The 19,537-nt window shown below is 38.1% G+C and overlaps 1 protein-coding gene across 6 annotated transcripts in view; it reads right to left on the bottom strand.

Annotated features, from left to right (window-relative positions):
* STARD9 (StAR related lipid transfer domain containing 9) overlaps nucleotides 1-19,537 on the bottom strand; it is a 107,208-nt gene that overhangs the window by 60,907 nt on the left and 26,764 nt on the right. The gene's annotated exons all lie outside the window — the stretch shown is intronic.

Raw genomic sequence — 19,537 nt, 5'->3', positions numbered from 1 at the left:
AAGTCACACACAGTGATGTGCCTTCTGCTGCTCATAACACAGAGCCAGGTATGGCTACTACCAAATCAGTATCAGTGGCTTTCAGACCTCAAACTGGTCTCACTGCAACTGCAGAAGTTGGGCCGTGACAGCGAGACTAACCATACTGCAAGGCTGAGATAATAGTTCATTCTGCTTTCCCTTTCCTTTTCGCAGACCCAGCTGCCCCAAGTCGTGGCCATGTTCGCAGAACATCAAAGCTTTGCCACAGACCAGCTGAAAGGACACCTGGCAAGGTTTTCTAGGAAGCACACATTGGATCAAAAGGTTCCAGTAGGCAGGCCGCCAAGGCCTTAACACAGCGTTAGCCTTTCAAAAGAAACGTTGCGAGTATTAACGATTTTGCCATTCACACAGTAAACTAGCTAAGGTATATAGAATGATGCATAGGATTTCCGTTACCAGGTCATTTGGTTCTCCACCAGACAGATAAATGTATTAATTTGATATACAATTCCATAGAAAAATGAACTTCATAATTATCACCACTCCATCTAAAGCGCCCAGAAGAGATTAAAATCGCCCTCCTGAGACTTTTGTTTTCAGATCATACTTCAATTCAAACTGAGGCAAGAAGCTGGTTTTCATCTGAAGAATCAATCATCCCCATTTGGAAGAATTTGACTACCCCTGCCTGTACGTGTAAAGGTATGTAGAATGTGGATGTATGTAGAACGTATGCAGAATCTGCTGCATTCAGATTATCAGACCGAGGACCTTCTCAGTTCAAAGAGAGCCATAAATAACACTGAAAGTAGCACAAAACATATGGACACAGAGTAGGTAAGGGTCAACAGAGGCAGAGACAGGGTCCAGTAAGTCTCTGGTGGGCCACGAAGAAAATGACATGTAGCTTTGGAGAGGGCCAAGCTGGACTTGTTAAGCAACAAGCCAGGGGAAATAAGAGGAACAGCAAGATTTGGGATACTTGAGGTGCAACTGCAGGGCTACGCAAAGCTTATTAAGTATGTTTAAGGGAAGGGGACTGGGGAGGAGGAAGGTGTGTAGAAGTATCTGGACTCACACGAGCAGCAGATCAGTATGCTTGTCTGACTGAGCCCCATACCTGACCACCACAGTCAGTCCTATTTTTTTATTAAATAATTTCTTGATGTTCCCATGTAACCACGCACTCTACCCCACGCATGTGCTGTAAGGACCAGATGCCAGCAGCTGGCGAGACTGGAGTGAGTTTGGGGCTGGTGATGGAGCCAGAAGGTGAGCAAGCATCACACCAGCAGTGCCAGCAAGTGGAGTGAGTGAGAGTCTAAGTACCAGCAACTGAAGCAGGACTGTGTACCACAGGGTCTATGTACCAGCAACTAAAGGGAGAAGAGCAGGTTGTGTGTCTTGGTATCAGCAGCTAAAGAGGGGACCATGGGTCACAGGGCCTGGGTTCCAGGTGCCAACTACCAGGGTAAAGCAAGCAAGGGTCTTGGCCTCAGAGCTGAGAGCCTGGGTGCCAGCTGGTGGCCAGGGAGGCGATGGGAAGAGAGGGGTTTGGAGGGCTGACATTTTCTCTTAACACAGTATGTGTTGATGTGCATTTGTGCAGTTTGCTGGTAAACTTCAAACTGGATGTGCCAGTGAGCAGAAGGTCCACAATCCAGCCAAGAATATTTAACAGACAGAAGGCCCATGCTGGTAGCTGAGGGACTCAGCACAAACGGGGCTTGTGAGCACAGGCACGCCTCCTAGTGAGCAGCAAGCTGGGGTACCAGGTAAGTAAAAGACCCGCACAGCAGTTAGTGCTGCTGAGGCTCTAGGCAAGAAGACAAGATAGGCCCACGTGGTGCTTCTGTGGCAGTCAGCAGGGGTGGCTGCATCAGCATCCTGTGGCCTCTGTCCCTGCCAGCAGCTGTGTTGTTGGGATGCAGACCAAGACTCATGCCTGGTTAAACCCACAAAGTGGAAAGCAGCTGCCCCATTCATCAGTGTGGGATAAAGACAGCTCCAGCTCTCCAGGCACATAGGGCTGGCATCCAGGGGATGGGCAGGAAGGACCCCCAGCTCCAGGAGTCCACAGGAGTCAGTGACCTTACATATCCTTCCTTAACTGGATTGTTTATTATTATGACCAACTAATTGTAGTCTTAAATAATTAAATGAAAGCACAAAGTCCAGAATACAAACAAAGAACTCCTAGTTTGTTTGCAACACGTGTGGCTAATAATGCTTTATGAGGAACAATATACCATAAAAAGGTCAATTTTTAAAGACAGAAAAACTAAAGTATATAATAGCAAAACACATCAGTGGTGCATAGTTGAAGGATGAGTAAAAAAAATAACTGACATTATAGTGCGATGGTTAAAAGTTATAGTGAAATTACAAATACTGTCACACTACTTTACAAATATTTGTATATAGAGGGGCATAGAAACAAAATATTTGCCATCACATCAGTTTAGAAGCTGTATATAGATCACACAAAAAGAGAGAAGGGGCTTAAGAAATGAATAGTACAGAAGCAGATGAAAATGTGAATTTTAAGGTGCCACCATGTAAGGAGAGTGCATAGTTTAAGAGAAGAAGTGAGAAAAAGAAAGTTCAATCCCAGGAATTAGTTTGAGTGTTAGCAGAGTACACTTTTAGTGGGCTAGGCAAAAAGTGAAAGCTGTCCATTCAAAGCACCAGACTAAAAAAAGGTGAAAAAAACAGAACAACAATTACAAAGTGGGTTCTGAACCTTGTAGGTAAGTAGGAAAAGTTGTACTCAATGTGGTAAGGGGAGAGGAAAGTTTCTTCTTTCCAGCAGCAAAATGGAATTACCACTAAAAATCCTCCCAGAGCTTTTACAAAAGCAGTTAATTCTGTTACGCTCTTCAGATCTAAGTGTCTCCTGATTCCACAATCAGAACTGAGAGAAAAATGTTCCTTATAAATCATGTACATATTGGAAAGTATAAAATAAGATCACAGGCAGCACTTTGTCCATGAGACTTGCCTTCTGAGTTGTGGGAAAATACAAAAGCAGGGATTAAGCTGGGGGTTGGGTTTTCTCAGATGTTGCTTGTAGCAGTGCTTCAACATCTGTTTTTACTTACAGCCCATCTTCTATATGGAAGCTCCACTTAAAAATAGTAATTGCATAAATATAGCAATCTGTGCAATTAGTTCTGTTGCTTTTTATTTTACTTGATTGGTGGGATTCAGCAGGACTGAGCACAGTGGGATTTCTTACATGAGTAAGGGCTGTGGAACTTGACCCTGTATTTGTTTCAGAGAGTTCTTTCACACCATGTTCTGAATCTTCCACTGCTCCTAATTCACTGTTTATCACATTTTATACCTTGATTGAATTCGGCCACATGTGGATAGTATGTGGTATGTCCCTATGCTGTCCCAGCATAGTTTCTGCTTCTAAACTTAGTGGTGATTTGTTCCAGGGACCCTGCAATAGTTGTGACAACCTGCTAACTAAATAAGCAATCACATCTAACACCTGGAGCTGAACAGCATGCAACACTTGACCATAATCATGTCATTGTTTTAGACTGCAGTGATAAACATCGGGCGAGGTACATCTTAAACAGCAATTCTGACCTTTCTTTTCAGTAATACCAATGCAATCCCCCTGTTCTCAGTGAAGTTGTACTTAAGGAAGTGATGCTGTAAATATGGTGCTGATCTCTATAACAGATTGATGTGTTTTTCTTCAATAAAGTTACTTGGAAAAGCATCTGAGAATTAATGACAGCACTGCAAATCACTGTAACTGATTCTTGGCATGAATCATCCATCAACACAGGCTATAAGTCACGTTCCTTGACATCGTACAGCCTATAGATCAGTCTCATGAGTTCAGAAATCTGCTTAAGTAATCGCTGACAGTAAATCTATACACCAAGGACAAGACAGGCACTCAGAACTGAAATGAGCATGCAGGCCAATAAAGACTCACTAGTTACAGATACCAGTTACTCATCATGCAAAATGATTGTAATACAGTCCTTGAGCCACCACAACTGTTTCCCCAAGGCCTGCAGTGAACCCTGAACTTTCATTCAATAGAAGCACTATTAGGGTACCTTCCCTACCCAGCCAGCACACAGAACTTGTAGGAAACTAATATCCAAGATCTCCACCCCTCTTTCAAATCTGGTTCAACTTAGCCAGTTTGCTCAAAAATTACTGGGAAATGTGGGTGAGAAACAGACAGCCACTACAAAATTGCATTTCTTCATGAAATTGGGATAATAGATTGCAATTGCCACATATTCAGTAGAAACTAAGATTTCAGTAGTTGTACTTGATCCTTCCCTTCTAACTTGAGATATTCTATCATTCAACAACTAATTCTCTTGTATATTCTTCCTGCTCTGGACATGCTCCAGCTCATGAGCTGAGGACTTCCACTGAGCTTCCAAACTGGACTGCTGTGATCCAGAACACATCTAAGACAAAACACTTAAAATCAGAGCAGAAGGAAGCTCCTCTTAAGTGAGCAGCTCAATGACGTTCAGTGGCTGGGAATGTGAACACAGGAAGAAGGAAAGAATTTGAGCTAAGTTCAAAATGGCAAGAGACAGATCTGAAGATTGAGAGAAGGTTGGGGAACAACTAGGCAAAATGACTACTGAGAACCAGTAACAGTGAAGGGAAAGAATGGAAAGAAATTGGGACTGATAAGATGAGGGTGATGGAGCCAAACTGGGCAAAGTTAAGGGATGAAAGGTGGGAGTCATGTCCACTGAAAAAAAAGTATTAGTGGGAAAAATGAAAGAAAGGTTGAGTTTGGAAGCCAAAGCACGGGAAACCATTTGACTGAGAACAGAGAACGAAGAACCTCAGTGAGAGAAGTGTAAAAGTCAGAAGTTTTGTGGATCTGAAGTCCAAAGGGTAGGACTTGGCAGCAAACAGGATGGAATTGGAGTCAAGTGGTATAAAGGAAAATAATAAGAAAATATAAGGAGTATTATTATCTTGGAAGTAACAGGAACAAGGCGAGTGTGTGCTCCCTTCCCTTCAAAGTATCAATATCTAACAAAATCAGGAATTTTGCATGTCTCATGGTATACACAGAAGTGGCCTATAAGAGCGTGTGTACTCCATTTTGGTTTAGAAACCTGCATGTCGTATGGTAGAACCTCTTACAATTTAAATAAATGTAGCCATTAAAAGTATCTTAATTTTACAATAGTTTCCTCATTAAGAAATGCATTTCTTTCTGAAGGTTTGCCACAGATCTTTAGGAGTTATTAATTGATCTATTTATAACAGAAAATCTTCATAAGCTGCCAAACCTTTGGGATAGCAACACTAGCTATGTCATCTGCAGAAAGTTAGAAACTTGGAAGAACCTCATTTTATTTCTAGCTTTGTTGTTGAAACTTTTGCATGGCATTGTGCAACTCACTTAACGTTTTTATGGTCCAATATTCCTACAGGTAAAATGTAAGTAGAAAATTGTGGGATGTTCTTGCTAGTGTGTAGCAATCTCCCTGGGATCTTGGCTTAAATTGCTGTGGAAGTTCTGTGCCAGTTATGGTGCTCTGTATCTCTCCAGCTACACTGCACTCTTTGAGAGAAGAGCACTGAACTCCAAAGTCCCAGGTACGCTACACTCTGTTACGTTTACTCTCCATTAAATATACAGAGCTATTTAGATGCTTTAATTCGAACATGTTCCAAAAGAGCCCTTCTTGAATTGGAACTTAAGAGAAGATATATTACTACAAACAAAACTGGGTTATTCCAAAGACAATGCCATAACCCTATGATGATAAATGAATTACAGTTTCAAAAAGTATTTATTAAAATCCTACTAAAAGCTGAATTGGACTGTTTTGTATTCGTTCTGATAAATTACCCTCCCTCATTTTGTGAGTAGAAATTACAATTAGTTTAGTTGAAAGTCTCAATTTAGTCAGAAAAGCCTCTTAGTTTTAGTGTACTGCAGATAAATTGAGAAGCGAAGCATAGCAATGAATTTATGACTTGTTTAAAAATAAAGAAATAACCAAAATTAAAGCTTTTTCTGTGCTAATATCAAAGGCATTAGTCCAAATATCCATCAGCATCAACAGCTGCACATTATACAAAATGCACTATGATTAATCACTTTGAGACACATGCACTAGCATATTTCAGAATATAATGAATGAAATCACGGGTTTTGTTGGTCATTAGGAAAAGAAGAAAACAAAACATTCTTCTTGGATTCTCCCACGTCTTGCTTTTGAAATTAAACTTTAAAACAATAAGAATGTGTTCTGGTCAAAGAACATGAGTTGGATTTAGTTTCCTGCAGAGAGCAAGCCATTTAGCCGAAAAGACTGTCTTCCATACGTGGCTGGTCTACGTGATTGGCACTGTTTAGTTTGTTCCATGCAAGAATGTTTCTTTCAGTAAAGCCTTAACTGGCTTTGCTATGCCTTGTTTCTGCACTCCTCCAGCTGTATCTGGTACATATCCCATGGTGATTTGTGAAACAAATGTATTACCTTCCAGCTATGCTAACAGTGAATAAAACAACGTCTTTCTGAAGAAATCATGAGAGGGCACTAGGACAACTGTTATCATTTAAGGTATTTTGCTGGCATGCTTATTCTGAAACAGCCAGGTTCCAGTTCAAATACAGTTAATCCTGACTCATACAAGTCCTCAGTATAGGAGTTTTATTACTGATTGGAGAAAAGGGAAATGGTCTAAAAACTTAGCTAAAATGCCTTAAAAACTTGCAGCTCAGGCGTACCAAAATGCTGTCCAAATTGTTGCAATATGAACATACTTGGGGTTGAACCTGTTTATATAACAGATAAGAATCATTTACTTCAAGCACAAAAACAGATCACTGAAACAGTTCAAAATGTACTTCAATACTCCATTAGAAATCACAAGAAAACAAAAGAGTTAAAGAAGAGTACTTGCAGAACAGGGAAGTTATGCCACTCACTGAAATCTTATGTTAGCAGCTGTACTGTGTTAGAAGCACACACAAAGATTGTAGTAGGAGTCCTGCCTCTAAGAATCCATGGAGGATCATATAAAACCAACTTGTTATCTACTAAGGTACAACACTTAACAATTCTTAAGCAGCAACTTAAAAAAAGCAACTTAAGCAACTTAAAAGTTTTACAGCTTTTTTTCTAACTCAGATAATGAATCACAGAACTTAATTTCTCAAAAATTACAGCACTAGTCATAGCTCATCCATACTAGAAAAAAAGCATTTAAAACTTTTTTTTTTTTTTTAAAGTTAAGGTTTACAGGTTTATGTCAGTGAGGCTACTTCTCTTTTCATTCAGTTAAAAATATTACTATATTTGGTTTCATCTCACCTGTTTTCTTGAAGATTTTTGGACCCATTTATTTAGACTCTTTAAATACAAATAACTCTTTTTCATTCCTCTTTGGTTATACTACCAGGCTGAAATATAAATTGCACTTGTGCATATGAGGTATGTAATTGCTACTCGGGTGAAGATGAAAGCTTTGGAGAGTCCAAGCGCACACTGCATCAGCTGATGCAGGAACTTACAAGATCCTAGCCCAGAAGTGCAGAAGGACCTTGCAATCATCAATGCCTTCAACTGTTACACCATCTCTCCAAAGCAGAGAAACTATTTTCCAAATGCATAGCCAGTGCACAGGAATACCAGTGATTTGATCAACATCTTTCTCTTCCCTCAGTTGCATTCTCTTTAGATTAGTTATTTCAACAAGCCTTCAATACAAGGCCTTCTCAGCTATCTCTTGCTGGCTTCAAAGTCAAAAATATTTAAGAAAGAAGAAGAAAAGCTACTACAAAGAGCTTTTAAGGCACTGAAAAATATGCTATTTAGCAGCCTGAGTATATCACATTTTATCATAAGACTCGCACGTGTGCCTACAAATATGCATACCAGACACATGATTGCATTTTCTTCTGGAATGAAAATACATAATTTTTGTGCTAGTGCCAAGAAGAAATAAACTGTTGCATGGAGTACATCCAACCAGACACTATAAGTGGCAGACATTTATTATCAACAGTGATGACTTGGGACTTTGTTATATTACAACCTTTCTATGCATCACACACAAATTAAGATAGAAGCATGCTGGCTGTCAGATTACTTTTGATCCTGACAAAGAGCTGGCAATCATTAAACTCTAGTTTAATGCATACAAATCAATGCTAGTGAATAGTTAGCACAAGGCCCAGTTAATATCAGCATCTTTGACTTTTCATTGAATTAATTATATGCAACTAGGACAGTTCTTGATAGTAAATACGTATTTGACATTGTAACTACAATCTCTTTATTGTGTGATAATGTCCCTTCTACAGTAAGAAATACTTTAATTTCAAAGATAATGGGTGCATTCTAACAGGAATGAAGTTTTGGCAATATGAACTTCAAGAGTATAAAGCTGTCCTTTCTTAATCCAATCAGGATCTGAATTGCAGAAGGAAACAAAAAAAGAGTTGTTTTAAACTACAGTAAATTGTCTGTTATGCCTTGGGGTTGAATAATTTGGGAAAGTGAAATATATGCCAAGTCTCCGAGTGACATGGAAAAAAAATCCAGTAAACCTCCAGGGACAGCATGCAATGCTACGCTTGCAAATTTAAGGGAACATCACTGATAAATTACTTTTGTTAGATTTTAACCTTAAATAACTTCTGGAAAGCAATGTCTGGATTTGGCTCAGACTACAATGAAAAGGCCAGAACCAATTCTGACCAGAGCAGAGGTGGAGGGAGGAACGAGCTACACCTTTTAGGAATAAAAAAACCAAACATCATAAAAAGGTTTATCATGTCTTACTGGTACAGTAAGTGCTTCCTGATCTGCAAGTGTCTGAAATAGTCAATATTTAATATCATCATCAGGAATCTAAACTTGTCTTGGAAACTTCAGAAACTCCAGGGGAGTGTGGTCAAGGAAAAAAAGAAAAGAATAAACACTTCTGGTAATTTAAAAAGAGAAAAAGGATTTGAATAAATAAAATTACCACTTCTTAAAGTCAGAGTCCACGAACATCAACATCAACAAACAACTCACTAAAAGAAAACGGCTTGTACTATAGAACATTAGCCTAAACTTAGAATACTAACATTAAATTCCCATTGGTTCATAACCAGGGCCAAAACCAGAAGATTATCTTCTTGTACAGCACAATTTAAAAATAGCCTTTAAAAATACCACTGATTTAATGAAAGAGGAAGAGACTGAACTTAAATAGGACCATTATGGCCAACAGCTGCTTTTCACTATAGAACAATTGACTTTATAAATGCTGAAAAAACTCATCTGCTCAATTTCCATGGAAGACTTGCCATGCACACAAGCAAAGATGCCTCACCCGTAGCCAGAAAACTTCAGGACTTGATCAAAGCAATTGCAGCAGATGCTGGTACAAAATGGGCTTATTAAAAAGACTACTTAGCAAGTAGTATTCAGAAACTTTAAGCAAGTTTCTGAATAATAAGACATAGGAAGCTCAGTTCTGTAGTATCTATTTGCTACCACCTTCACTATGAACTGCAGATATGCAGTACCTCATATTTCATATGGTTTCCTTACGGAAACTGGCCCACCTACAGCTGTTATTGTCTGTGCCAATTCTGTTTTTAAAATTGCTTCTCCATCTGATATGCAGCATCCAAGACCTGCATTTAAGGTGAAAAAAAATCATGAAATAAGATTCATAACTGAACATTTCCTGCCAAAATAATGAGCACCTCTGTTCCACAATCTCCAAAAAATTCCAAAGATTAATTTCAAGAAGAAAAGGCAGAAAGAGGATTCAAGAAAGAAATATCTGAAAATAAATCTAAGATTTTGCTCCAATAATGCAAGGCTTCTTCTGCACGTGTTTTCTCTTAAAGAATATTGAATAAATGTTAGCTGATGGGCTTTTGCACACAGGAAACACAAGCAAAGGGAAGTGCATTATGCTGATCAACTGCACAGAAACTTCTACTGTGACATTAGGATTACTTCAGCAACATTATCCCATTCAAATCAAAGAGAGGAAGGAAAAAAAAACAAGGCATTTGTAAGTTAGTTTGGGAAAATTTCTTCCCTCTTGTTAAGAGGCCACAGTTTCACAGCTAGGATTACTTCTTTTCCTTCCCTCTGTCCAGCCTTTTCAGTCTCTTTTCCCAGTCGAACAGGAAATAGCGGAGTGAAAGAGCAGGCTTCCCTCCAACTCAAGCAGTTTGGCCTGTGGCAGGGGCATTTGCAGGAGAACTTGAGAGTGCTCAGGTCTTGGCTCTGCCAACAGGCTTCCTGCCTGTCCTTAAATCCCTTTGTGCTTTAATTCCCCTGTGGAACACAACAATGATTTCTTTGTCCATCTTATCAGCTGTAACTTTTTCCAGTGCAAAAGCTTTTTATTGTGTGCATCATAATGTACTTACACACACATTATATTCAACAGCATGGAAGTTCAGGCTTGGTTAAGGTATTTACGTAAACTGTAAAGTGCTAGAAAAAGTCATAGACAATGTGACAAGTATATATTTTTCCTCTGGATGGAGGGTGGGAGAATGAGAAACTATTTCTGCTGTTTTGTCATTGAATTACACAATCATGAAAATAGACCCTACCCGATTATCAAAAACCTCTCTCATTTTGAGAGAAAAATAAAAACTATGCTTACTACATCAATCTAATTTATAAATGTTCTGACAAAAATTTGAAATTTTTAGAACTGCCAAAGTGCTTCAACACCATGGGCACAACTCCCCCCTCTTTTTAAAAAGTTGCTGGTGTTTTATTGTCAACATCAACCTGAAAGATCAGATACCTACCCCAAAAATACCACCTGGTATTTTCATCTCCCTTTACAAAACCACACACTCATCTCAGATCCCTTTTTTCCTGCCTAGCAGGGATTCCTACGTTATCACTGGAATCATAAAACAGCAGCCACAATCTGAATGCAATAGTGATGCAATCCAAAAAACACAGTTTATGATACTGTACCATTATCTGACTCAGTCTGGATACAGTTGTGATAAACCTTTCCACACAGAAAACAACTTATATAACTTTAGGCGTTATTAATGGGTACTTCAAGATTTACATGTTATATCTTATGTTAACAGGTGGGTTTTATTCTGCTATTTCTTCTGCCTACTGAATGAGCATAGGAGCATCCTATCCATTAGCAACCAAGTGAAACCCCTTTGATCTAGTTTACTGAAATACAAGGCAGATGGTGGGTTGGTAATTCTGTCCAGGAGAACAGCAAACATTTGCTAGGAAAACTCACTGCAAGCATCTGCCATTTTTCCCCCACAGCTAATGGTTATTGCTATTTAAGGACACAGAGTATCACTATTTAAGGGAAACTGCAGGAAAGAAACAGTCCCCTAGGATAACCCATCCTTTTCCTGATCTAAATCTGCAGATCACCTGGCAGAGGTCCAGCTGCAGACTTAAAACCACTTTCTATATACAGCCTCTGTAAATTCCTGCAGGTGCTCTGTTTTTCCTAGAGCCCTGTTCCATTTATTTAATACGGTGCCTAAAGGTACAGTTACTTAGCCACATGCAAGTTCTCATATGCATCAAAAGGAGAGTCAGAAGAGTTGAACAATTCTGGATCTCCATCCTAGACTTCAGGCAGACATCTCAGCTACTACCCCACTACAGAAAACTTCTTGTTTGTTGCAAGGCTGAAGAGCCAGCAAGTCTTCCTGTGATACGGGGACTTCTGCCATGGTACTACTGCAATAAAAGATAACTGGGGGGTGGTGTCAAACTGATGGTGTGTTAAGAAAAAAAAATTACACACCAAAAGGTGAGACATGCTCAAAAACCAGAGGATTATTTTTTATTAAGCCTACCTCATGCAAAAGACTGGATACTCTGTAGTACCACTCCACAGTCTAGTTCCTTAAATCATCTGTAATTTTTAGAGGAGGAAGGAGAAAATTAGCAATAGCTACACACAACTTGCAACGCTGTGTCTACAAGCAGCTTGGTGAGCAGCTGCTTTTGTTGCACTGTGCCAGCAATGTGGGGTTTGGAGGTTTGAGTGCTGTTCTATTCCCACAAGCACTTTTTGCTGAGTTGATGGCAGAGTTCACCTCTGCTTTGTGCATCTTCACCAGCACACAGCAAAGGAAAAGGTTTCCTGAGTGAACTCTGAGGCAGAAAATGTGAGAATGATATCACAGGGGAAACTACAAACTTCACTTTTTTTTTTTTTTTTAAGAGGTCTAGCAAAAACTAATGGCACAGGGGGAAGAAGCAGCATGAGCTCCCCACAGTCACACTGTTTTACTTCACCAAGAGCAGGAAATGCTTTAGATATCCTAGTTCACTGGCCCAGCAGTGACTTCATGTCCTTTACTGTCTTAAAAGGAAAAAAATCATGGGATTTTTAATCACAATGCTTAGCGTTTGATACCATTAGAAAAAAAAAAAAAAAAAGAGCACTTATACTGATATCATCTTAAAATGAACAAAGTAAGTTCTGAGAGAGCTGTTAGAACTCAATATTAAAAGAAAAACCTCTCTGTTTTGCAATAGAAAGAGTAAGGAATAAATAACGGATAATAATGAAGTTATAAATATCCTGCTTATTCTCCCACCACTGCTAGCTCTTGGCTAGGCTCCCAGGTCATTAGCGGATGTCTGTGATTTCATGTGATAGAAAAGTAAAGAACAACAAAAAAATTAGTAAGTTTTATTGTTTAAGGCAGCAGGAACATGTATTGATTCTCATCTGTCTCTGAAAATAACTGCCCATTAATTTTGGAAGAAAACGGAGGATGGTGACGGAAAAAAACGGTTATTCCTTGATTTTATTACAAGGAGAGGGAAATAAAAGCAGCAATGCAAATTTTTCAGTAATTCAGTAAGAGCTAAGAATCTTCGGTAATACTCGAACAGCACAACTTTATCAGAATATTCTGCATTTTCTCCCTTCAGCTGGAAATGGGTATTCTCTTTTCACGTACACGTATCAACTAATTCAAGTTAATGTTTTTGTTATCAGATCATCAGCTGTTAAATTACTGCACTGGAGAACAATTTTTACAACTAGAATACATTTTCTTCAAAATAAGCTCATTTCTCTATTCTCATATAGCGTCGCTAGAAGAATTGCTAAGTTTAGGTGATCCTTGCAAGTGTTCATGGAGCTCACCTGTGCTTGGCCTCAACTGCAGCTCAAATGTCAGTTTTTAAGGATTACAGCTCTGATTGCTGGGGAAGGTGATACAGTCACTGTTTCAATAGTGTCTTGAATATTTTCTACATAAATATTATAAGCTACTAAAAAGCAAAATCTTGAAAAAAAAAAAAAGAAAACCCAGAAGTACCAATTTTTAAAAGTTGCATTGAAAATTGACTCAAAGTATTCCATGAAGACTTTAAAGAGCACAAAAAATGAAGCTCTAAAAAATTGAATGCAGTTTCATTTTTAAATTATTTTCCGCTCTCCAAGTTCAGAGCATGAAAAACCTAATGAAGAGCAACTATTACAAAATTCTCCACTTTTATAGTAAACAGTATTATTACCAGCACATATGAAAAAAAACAAAAACAGGCATGAGATTTCTTGCAATAATTGTGCAAGAATTTTCCTATAAATTCAAAAGCAAAGGCACTTTCACCTGTCAAGGTTAGGATTACAGAATCTATATTTTGCATGTCATCAGCAGCAATTAAGCAAAGAAGAGTGGCTTACCATGGTGTTTTAGTCTAGTACACTGGTTGTCTAATCTAATTTGCTGAGTGAAAAAAATTCTCTCAAACTTTTTCAGATGAATTAAAGAACCAACTTTTAATCTGATTCTACAACACACTTTACATCTAAACATGTATTGTGTTTATAATTTGGAATATAAAACAAGATGTATCAGTATTTGCTTTTTATGACGTGACCACATTAAATAGAAATGTTGACATTTTAGCCAGAAGTTCCTACATTCAAAATAAATTATGGCTCCAAAACTAGAGGGATGAGAAGGTTCAGAAGATAGTTATTTCTAACAGGCAGCAGTTACTTCTGACTTTTGCTTTTCAAAAAAAAAAAAAAAGGAAGAGTTAGAGATTACTTAATTCCTTCTTTTAGGCATTAGACCTGGGAATAAATCTGTTTTAATCATTAGATGGATTTTTTTTCCCCTGTTACTTGTTTCCTGAAAATAAAGCATTTCAAAATATACAAGATAGTAGACAAGTCTACATGCTTTCTGTTAGGCCATCTTGGCTAGTTTTTAGAATACGTGCAGGGCATATTGCCAAAATAACAGGTTGAAGAATAGAAAACCTATCATCCTTCCTCGCACACATGTAGGTTTCAACCCAGACTTCACGGAAGGACCAACTATCTTCATGAAGTGTAGTTCATAATGGAGGAGTCTACTACCACTGTTCTCACAGGTACTGAGAGAAGCAACATTGCTGTTTCCACTGAGTTAAGCCATTTACAGCAACGAGACATTTTATATCATGTTCTGAAACTACCTGAACACTGGGAGGACAAAATGTACAACTGACATCTACAAAAAGAATAAATGTGATAGAAAAGTATACATACCCATATGAACTCAGAAATCACTTAGATGTCTACTGAGAAAATTCAAAACCAGCAGACAAATCCTCCTACAATTATCTTAATTTGGTTTAGCTATTCAATGATGACTATTATTGAAGCACTAAATTTTATTTTATTTTTTAAAATCACATAAAAAAAATCTGTCTACAACACCTGCCACAACTATTTTCAAGAAGTGTTTTGAAGCTGTGCAACATACTTGCTAAATTAGTATGGTTTTAGTAGTTTCCGGGACAATCCAAACAACGGGAGGGAATTTAAGGTCACACAAGTTCAGGCAGAGAGCTCTTGGCATTTTATTCTTAGCAATATATTAACAACAAAGTTTTCCAGGACTAGTGGTTGAGTAAATTGTAATTCCACTCTTCTGCCAGGTCAGCTGCCCCTGTTCATTTCCAGCTTACAAATACTGAGGAGCAGTATATGAACAGCCAAAAGGTGCAATGAACAATCGTATCTCACCTAATTGGAAATATTACATTAAAAAGGCTGCAAGGACTGCTAGTTTCTTCTATATTTGCTCCTCCAGTGACAGGTGTTGCTTAGGCTGGACATTACTACTACTTCATGCAGTCTTTCTCTTCCTCCCTCACTTCATATCACAGTAACCTCAAAAATGGGCATGATGGATCATGAAAACTGCCAATGCTTTGTTCTACACACATTGTTAAATAGACAGAAGGCAAAAAGGAAGCTGCTTTTCAGCACCTGTAAAACATCTTAAAAGGAGCTGGTAAAATACCTATGAAATCAATCATTTGAATACTTCCATAAAGCCATACCACTACATACATTTTCAAATAGAGAGCCATGCAAATCTGCTGAAGATTAGAGAACAGGCATGAGAACCAGGGGATTCTTAAGTCCCAATCAAAGTCACATATTTCTGTGTCATTGCAAGCTCAGTAATAAACTACTTCTTTGGTATTACCAAGACAAACAAAGACCCATTGGCAAAATGTCAAAAAACTTTTTTTCATAGTATTATTACAAGGCATTTCCTGTGAAGATAATACTTGTGGTTCCCTGTAAGACATGATATTTTCCAGGAAGGAAGGAAGGAAAAAAGTGCCCTAAAACTATTCAGAGGAGCACATTTGATTGCCTAAGGAAAACAGCATAATTTCATCTATGACTAATGAACTACATTAAGCTTTTTTTCCCCCCTTTTTCTTTTTCTTTTTTTTTTTTGTTTTAAATGAGGTAGAAGACAGAAATTTCATCAGCTTTTAAAGTTCTCCCAAATAAAGGATACATTAAGTTTTATTTCTTTACTTATTAAAACCTCTTGCAGAGCAGCACATTAAAACAGGCATGAAGTGGGCAAAGATTTGGAGGTTCAGAAGTATGACTTAAAAAGGAATGAACAGCAAAACATTCATATATTTACATGAGGTTTAAGTAACTACACACCCTCCTATATTTGGTTTCTAACATGTTGGTACAATACTTTTTACAATGAGGTATATATTTTGTCACTTGTAGTTTGCTAAGTATATAATTTCTGCTCCCAGATAACTGAGCATATGCTAAATCAGTATGTTCTAAATAATTATTATTATTATTTTTAATATAACTGCCTTACTATGATAAACTGATACAAAAAAAGACAGGTTCAGACAACCTGAGGGTGTACTGAAATAAATCAATAAAAATGCCTATATATCTACTTAATCTGTTTCTCTTTCATGTAGAAAAGAGTTGCAGCATTCATCTAAACAGAAATAACATTTCCTAATAACTGAAGTTCAGTTTTAGAAAATTATCAAATACAGTAACTGTGAGCTGAAGTTTATGGGTGATTTTCAGGCAACTGTTCTAGTTAAGATGACAACCTCTTTCCAAGTAAATTCACCTCAGGCTTCTCTCTTTCCAGTGTTTATGACTTAGAACAGATGCATAGTGCTTCTTACATCCAACACCTGTACAGTCTGCTCTCTTCAATAAACACCTCAAGCAAATTCTCTTGCTTTAAACATTGCTGCCAGCTTTGATCAAGACTGCACAAACAAGGAAAAGCAATACAGTGCTCTGTATAACTCAGAGCACAGACTACAGACTCAGCAAAGGGATTTCTATAGAGTCTAATGGTGAGAGGGGCTTCAGTATCTTTCTTCAAGTGTACCAGAGCACCAGGACAACACCACAGTGCACATCCTGCTAGACATCTAGTGGACAGCACATTAAAAAATGGTTTAGATAAAGCATTAAACAAAGACACTACACAATGTATAAATTCCCAGTCCTATATTTAACTCTGCACACTTAATCCCTCTGCTGGGAGCAGAATTCTTCACCTCCCATCAGAGCTGCTTACATGCTGCTGGCTCTCTTCTACCCCACAGAGAAGCAGTCAGTTATGGTGCCAATGTAAAAGGTCACAAACTGCCCCTCAGGAATGGTTGCGGGCCCTGCCAGTTCCTGAGCTGCACATGGAAACCATTGGGAAAAGTACTGGCTATCCCAGCCCAAACGGGAGCAGGAACTACTCTAACAGCCCAGCAGCACAGGTGACCAAGCTGCAGTGCTCAGGGAACATTCCCTGGCATTAAGTAACACCGCTCAGTTTACTTACATAGATACAGCCTGTATTTGCTGTGAGGAAAAAACATCAACTCCAGTAAAATGAGGAAAAAAACATCAACTACAATAAAATGAGGTGTAAAAGATGACCTCCTGATCTTCTTTGCTCTCTATTTCAGCTCAATGTGCCAATGACATTCAACTGTGGAAAGCCACTTACATTCTCAACAGATGGAATAGAAAAAGATTACATTCCATATACTGTAATGAGCAATAAATTTATGCAAATTGCATGCAGTAGGATGTAAGACAATGGAAGCCTTGTGCTGTACCAAGCAAAGCCAAGTATACAGAATTTATGTAAAGGAAAACAATGTGAGGAGCTGGAAGCAAATTTCTACAACCCTCTGAAATCTGTGTTTTCAGACTAGAAATATCTTTAAAGCATTCTTTCAAGTTTCTACGGAATTGAGTTTAAGTTAAAAACAGCAAAAGATACATAATCACAGGGAGCACTTAAGCACAGAAGTTCTGCAATACAAGAAAAAAATCTCACTGAACGAAATTGAATTCATAACAGTTATTCCTCTGGATGCTTAACACGATTCCACCTTTATCTATCCATCTCTATTTCAAAGCAGCTATGAAAGTGGCTTGGTTCTAAAATGAGTTTCAGAACCAAAAGGAGAAACTCACACACAAAGATAAAAGCAATTAGGTCCTATGATCTGTTTAGCTACTGAAAAGGCCAGGGAATTCAGAAACTCATGCAGTTTAAAGTAGAACTTGTGTTCCATTAGGAAAGATGTCATAAAATTTAGCAATAAAGAAAAAATATTAGTCGCTCATAAACTTCTCTGGCCATTACTTTCACTCATTAAGAAACAGGAACACATGTAAGAGCATCAGATTAAGATAGGCAAGAAAAAGGGCCTCAGAGCAGTGTCTCTTTGGACAGCATGAGGCTATCACACATGACATGCATGATGCAGGGTAATCCCAGTTACCTGCAATAACACTGCTTTTGTACAGAAAGGTCCCGGAGATGCTGCGTGTCCCTGGAGAGAGGGGTGCACAAGTTCAAAGCATACATGAGGCAAGTTCAAGTTCATTAGAAGACCTCATTCATCCCCAGTGATGTTACCAAAGTATTACCCATGAAGCTTTCAACATTTTGGTTCTAGCCAAAAGTAGTTTATCTATTGTTAACTCTATCAGCAGTTACTGAAATGCATTTGCTGCTACCACAGCAGAACACGCTAAACAAACTAACACAAGATAAGACATGTCTCCTTTCATTCTGTTCTTCAAAGAAAATGCTTCTTTCTTGGATGCTGCTCTGCTGAAGTCTGATTTAAGCACATTAAAGAAACTTCTGCTAAAGTTAACATCTGGGCAAAACTTGTAAAACACGGTCTCGGAAAAAATAAGCTATCAAAACAAAGCAGTCTTGCGCCAGTAATTTCAGCTCCTCTTTTTAGTCATATTCTTAACAAAATGTAATCCTACAAAGGCTGATTCTACACATGAAATACAAATACATGTACATCCTCCCTGAAAGTATGCCTACTTTAAATTGAATAAATATGCCCCCCAAATTTTCTCTCTCTACTTCTCTGACACTAACTAGAGAAGGCTTTCCTTACCCTCTGACATCAATACATTGGCCTCTGCCCGTGAAATCATCATGAAAAGAAAAAATAATATAACGAAAAATGATGTAGGACAAATTAATCAATTCTGGGCTGGATCCTCACAGTTCCTGAGAGTCATTTAGTCATTTTTCAGAGCTGATGTTTTACTACTTAGGTCTGTCACATAGGATGAGACACATACTTTTTAGAGAATGACTCTTCTCTCCATAAGAAAATCCACCAACAACATTGTAAGGCGCACAGTATCGATGATGCAACCCAGGAATATACTCTCAAAAATGTATGTGTATGCAGGAGAGTCATGTCTGAAAATCCAGGATGGAACACACTTGGAATAACATTAAAACAGAAGCTGAGCCATATATTAAACTTCATAGCTGTAATTTCAAATCAAGACGATCCTCACAGGCACAAAAAAGAAATCCAGGAAAACTTTCATTGCCATTCAGCACTTTGGGAATATGACTTACCAAGTACAGATTGATTCAAATATTCCATTCTAAAACTTATTATTCTGCAACTACTTCACTTGACAGTGATATAGTCTAGTAAGACATACTTCAAAATATATTTGCCAGCCCAAGATACAAAAAGTTATGATTTGTGCTTCGGCTGAGAACGTCCTGTCTTTAAAACACTGAAGTTGTGATGTTACATAGTGAGAACATATCCATAATAGCATGTGAACCTGGGGGGAAGAGAACCTAAACTAACATTCAGAATTCAGATTTTACTGTTCTAAGGCTACAGTAAGTGTTTCTACAGTGAAATCATTTTATTCATCTTCACTCTTTCTTATGTAATTTAGG

This window comes from Anas acuta, chromosome 5 (assembly GCF_963932015.1).
Source record: "Anas acuta chromosome 5, bAnaAcu1.1, whole genome shotgun sequence".
In the NCBI taxonomy this organism is placed as follows: domain Eukaryota; kingdom Metazoa; phylum Chordata; class Aves; order Anseriformes; family Anatidae; genus Anas; species Anas acuta.
Note: the sequence above shows the minus strand (reverse complement) of the source record. Positions and strands in the feature narration are given on the sequence as shown.